Below are 5,553 nucleotides of genomic sequence, written 5' to 3' on the forward strand. Positions count from 1 at the left end.
AACATTACAATTAGTGCCTGCACATACCAAATAAATTATTCTGTGGATTTTCACTGTGCAGGAAGAGGTGATATAGCTGAGATGTATGCCTAATATGTGGTTCGTGTGAATTGTTTAAGTACTATGTGGACGTGTGGGTTATGATCCAACACATCAAACACTACCTGGCAGTTCACATAAAGGTCGCCCATACTGCTCACAAATCATTGTGACTATAGACATTGTGGGACCTTTATTGCTACATATCAGTAACCTGTAGCAGTCCTTTCTTCAGGGAGGTGGATGATGTTACAGAAGGTACTCCTGGTGTTAATGTTATCCTGTGGTATGTTAGAAAGCAATATGACCCTCTACATGTAGCAACATTATGTTAAAAAATCTGCTAAGCATTCCAGAGGAAGATGCCAGTGAATTATCCAATGTGACACCAAATGATTTCTGAAAGTTTTGTCTAGATAGCATAGAAAATGTTACACATACTTTAGTTTTCATGGCTATAGGAATACCATGTTTTCCTGTTGATTCCATGTGTGGGCAATAACATCAGCCAAGGGGAACACAATGTCCTGATCAACTTTAAAATGAAAAGTGTTCTGTTTATTGCTGACATTATCATATGTCACCCATGACAGTAATATTTCCATTGGTGGTGGACATCACAGATACTGCCAGGAACCAGTGATGTTAAGAATTACAGTATGCTTCTGTATCACTGATTTTGCTACTCCAAGCTATCTTGCTATCTGCAACTCTAAAATTTTGGTATGCTTTACCTTTTAAAGTCAGTTGTACATTGGGGCAATTTCCTCTTAATGCAATGAAGAATCACAGTTGTGTTCAGGGTCTACTACAAGTGCTTGCATGTTTCTAGCTCATGACACACTTGCTCATTGCCACTTGCTCTAACTGGTAAGTGCCCTAACTACCACCAGCCCAACAGCCTAATCCTAGTGAATTATTTATCCCTCATACCACTTGACCCTACTTAACTATAGACACCTAGCAGAACCCTAACTCTAACCCTAAAGTTTCCTAGGGAGTCCCTGAACCTAACCTATAGGACTCCCATCCCTTACAGAAGTCCCTGATTGCACCCTAAACCTAAAACTGAAATACTGTATTCAGTGAGGTTCAGCAGCTGCACTCTGTCCCCACAGCTGCTGTTCCTCACTGAACAAAGTATTCAAGTTCAAATACAAGCAGATGTCCATGTGAACTACAACTTCCCCTAGCAGCTAGCTGCAAAGTAGGGTATTTGAATAGCTGTTCACATCATATATTTGTATGTCATTATGATCTCATTTCCCTTCCCTATTTAATTTTTATATCATTATACAGTGTTTTTACTTATATCTTCTAATGTACATTTGGGCCCATTGCAAGGGAGTACAAAATGTGACAAAGAATCACTACTAGCCTATGCCAGTCTGCAGGTAGGTGCATAAGTGTTTAATAGGCTACAATCACAAGGACCTACCCTAGCCACGCATACCAAATCTCTCCCAATTTCTGTTACCCTTGATATTTGTAAGCAGCAACTTGGGAGGTGAAACATTTACAAGCAGGGGACTGGAAAAACCATTTACAGGCTCCCGGTGTCCATTAGAGATGTAGATGCCAAACCAGGGATGAATTTCCTGTTCCCCATCCAATTATCCAAGTTACACTTGAACTGGGTTAGGGAGATACTCTGCTTCATATGGATGGGGAGCCTGTTCTAGAGAAGAGGTAGCCTCTAGGACAAATACCTGTCTTTCCATCAGGTCCTCTTTATATCACAGGCAAGGTTTAAGTCTTTAGAACAGGTAATTCTGGTGCTGTTTGCTTTGCGGATATGTAGGAGGTCCATTAGAGTGGGCTTTGACAATGCCTTGTATGCTAGGCATAGATCAACCCTCAAGAGCCTGTAGGAGACACAATACAGGGATAAGACCTTGATGCTGTCTGCATAGGACATGTTGTGCCATGTATTCGTTTAGTGAGGAGCTTCTGTGGACGTTCCAATTGTTGTATATGCCTGGTTAGGTACATATCAAGGGGGGCATTGTACTCAATAATAAATTTGATGAATTCCAAATACAGTAGAACAATGACCTAGATGCCATACCTTTGTTTATAAATTGCACAACATAAAATGATTTCTTCACTACTGTAGACACATGATTGTCAAAGGCTAGATTTCTATCTATGCATGTCCCCAAATCCCTGACTACTGGGTTGACTCTTATGGGTGTGTTGTCAATATGATAATTGCCAGGGGTGAATGACCTCCCAAAGAATACTATTATGCATTTCTTAGCCTTCAGTTTTAGTCTATGGCTCTGGCGCCAGTTATTTGCCTGTGTCAGCCCTTCCTGCAGAACATTTGTGTCGTGGGTGATTCAATGACAGCTCCTAATTTGCAATCATCTGCAAATTTAGTTAGCCAAAGGCCATTGACATTAGCCTTGATTTCAGAGAAGTAAATGCCAAAAAGGAGCAGTCCCAGGACCAATCCCTGAGAGACTTCGCTTGTGAGTGGCATCTTTGTTGAGGTGGACTCCCCAGTTCTAACTTCCTGGGTCCTGTCTGTGAGCCAGATGGCTATCCACCGGGTGACATACGGGTTTGTACCTAACTTCTTAAGCTTGACAACAATGCCCTAGTTGGGGATTGTATCAAATGTCTTGGCCAGGTCAAGGTACACAGTTTGAACCATTTTGCCCTCATCCATTGCTTTGATGACTTCTCAAAGGAGTCCACCAGGTTGAGTAAGCATGACCTGCCTTTGATGAAACCAAACTGGGTTGGATCCAGTGTCAGAAGCTTTCCTATGCCATTATTGATCATGTCCATGATAATTATTTCCATGGCTTTGCATATGAGACTAGTGAGACCTATGGGTCTGTAGTTTCCAGGGTCTGTAGATGGCCGACCTTTGTGCAGTGGGATGACTGCTACTGTTCTAAATTCATGAAGCATGAAGTCTAATTGGAGGCTACAGTTAAACAACAATTCCAGAGGGTCTAATAGAGCCTGTTTCATGCTATAATAGAAGGCATCCTGGGATATTGTCTGGTCCCATTGATGCAGTGTTCTTTGCCTTAGAGAGAACATTGAGGATCTGTTCCTAGTGATAGCAGGGGAATTATATTTGATGGTATTTTCTGAGGGAAGGTTGATAGGGAGAGAGGAATAAAGTTGAAACTGAATTTGTTGGCCAGTAGGATTGCTATATCTTCTGGTTTAGTATAAGTGGCTCCACTTACAATGAGCTCTGCACACAATTGTGTATTATCTTTGAGATTGTGACCATAGCTAAAGAATGCCTTGTGCTGTCTTTGGCCTGGGAGGCCAAATTTACCTCAAATTTGGCTTTGGTAGACTTCATTTGTCCTCTGGGATGTTTGTTTAGTTTGATGAGACTGCTTTTATCCTGATGGGTGCTGCACCTCCTAGTTTTTACCATGATTACCGTCCATCTGTTATACAGCCTATTGAGGTGATTCCACCAGGATGGCTTGTTTTTTTGAGTTAGTTCTGTACTTCTTTCTGGTGGATACATCTGCCTCTATGCAGCTATTAATATGTAGAGGGTTTCTATGAACAGTTCTACATAGGAAGGATTGTTGTCAGGGATTATGGGCGCTTGAAATTTTGCCAGGTTATCACTTAATAATACAAAGATAGCCTTGGAGTAGTTCCTGAATATTCCAGGGTTAGTTGGGGCTTCAGGTTTTATTTTTACTTTAAAGGAGACCATTTTGTGGTTTGACCTTACTGGAAAATACATTACACAAGGGGGGGTGCAGCACTGTCCCATATTAGTGAGGATTAGATCCAGTATGGTTGCATCCCTTGCTGGTGTATTGACAATCTGGCCCAGGGAGTTTATATTTACAAAATCCAGGAATAGTGTGCCTGTATGTTTTGTATCATATATTATTTTTAGTTAATACTGGAGTAATTAAAGTCTCCCATGAATATGGTACTGGGTTTGATGGTGAGTGTTTTCAGTAAGTTTAAATACATTGTATGGGTTTACTGAGTCATAGACAAGGACCTATACCATGCAAGGAAGTGGTTTGTGGTTTTGTTCACATTGATTTGAACATGGAAAAGCACAAGTGCATTGTCCTATTTGACCAGTCTTGAGGTATATTTATTTTTAATGTAAACTGAGACACCTCTACCTTTAGTCCCTGTCTGTGTAGTAGCTGGTCTAAATGTGTGAAAGGCATTATAACCTTGCACTGTTGGTGTGGTGTCCGTGGCTTTAAACCAAGTCTGAGTGACCGCACAGATGTTAACATTCTCTGGGTGAAGAGAGCTCCTAGGGCATGCACATTTTTTGTATAGACTCCTAGCAATGACCAGTAAATCCTTTAGATTTTTTTGGTTTTGATTTGCTATGTTGGAAGTACTTTCAGCTTGGCATTGCCTAAAAATGCACTATGGGGGAGGATAGTGTTTTAGTTGACATTAAAAAGCCTGGAGGGGAGAGATACAATCCCTAGCAAAGCAGAGTGGTCTGTTGACCATCTCCTTCTATGCTGACAAAAATTGCACCTCTTAGAATGACAGAAGATACTAAGCCAATTATCAAAATCAGTCATCTTTTGTTCATATTGTGGAAACATCCTTGGAAAAGGTAAACATTTGCTCAATGCTAGGCTTATACCAGCCTAGGACACATATTCTGTCACTCTTCATATAGTTTAGGGAGTGACGCCCATTGAATGGCACACCACAACGTTTATCCCACTTCACAAAGGGGGGGGCACAACAGACCCTGGGAACTACTGCCCCATTAGCCTGACAAGCCTGGTCTGCAAGGCCATGGAACGTATCATCATGGAACTCATAAACAAAGACATTGGAGATCTCCAAACTCTGGACCCTACAGAGTTCGGGTTTGTAAAAGGCAGATTATGTCTCCTAAACCTGATAGACTTCTTTGAAGTAGTCACCAAAGCCATAGATGAGGGTAAGGTGGTTCACACAGCCTATCTAGATCTTGCCAAGGTGTTGGACATCATCTCCCACTCTGGAATTATAGATTAACTCACTAAACTAGGTATAAATCCCTATGTTACAAGATGGTTTGCAAACTGGCTTACTGACAGAACCCACACTGTAAAAAAGTAGAAGACTCCAAATCAGTCTTCAGACCAGTGACAAGTGGAGCACCACAGGGTTCAGTCCTGGGTCCTCTCCTGTTTGGTATCTACTCCTCTGAAGTACAGGCTAACACAGAAGGTCTTTGGCTAACTAAATTTGCAGATGACGGCAAACTAGGAGCCATAATCAAAACTCCTAATGATGTGGACACCCTACAAAAGGGCCTCACTGAGACAGATGCCTGGTGTTAAAGCCATGGTCTCAAGCTCAATGCCAAAAAGTGCATTGTCATCCCCTTTGGTATAAACTCTGTACCCATGAACTACCACATAGGCAGTAGTCTACTTAACACTGAAAGTGTGATAAGAGTGGGACATAGGTGGACAGTATTCTCTCCTTTGATAATCACATCACCATAGTGGTCAGGAAATCCTTCTACTTGGCACACCTCTC

Source organism: Protopterus annectens, chromosome 8.part0, assembly GCF_019279795.1.
Source record: "Protopterus annectens isolate FY-2018-M chromosome 8.part0, PAN1.0, whole genome shotgun sequence".
In the NCBI taxonomy this organism is placed as follows: domain Eukaryota; kingdom Metazoa; phylum Chordata; order Ceratodontiformes; family Protopteridae; genus Protopterus; species Protopterus annectens.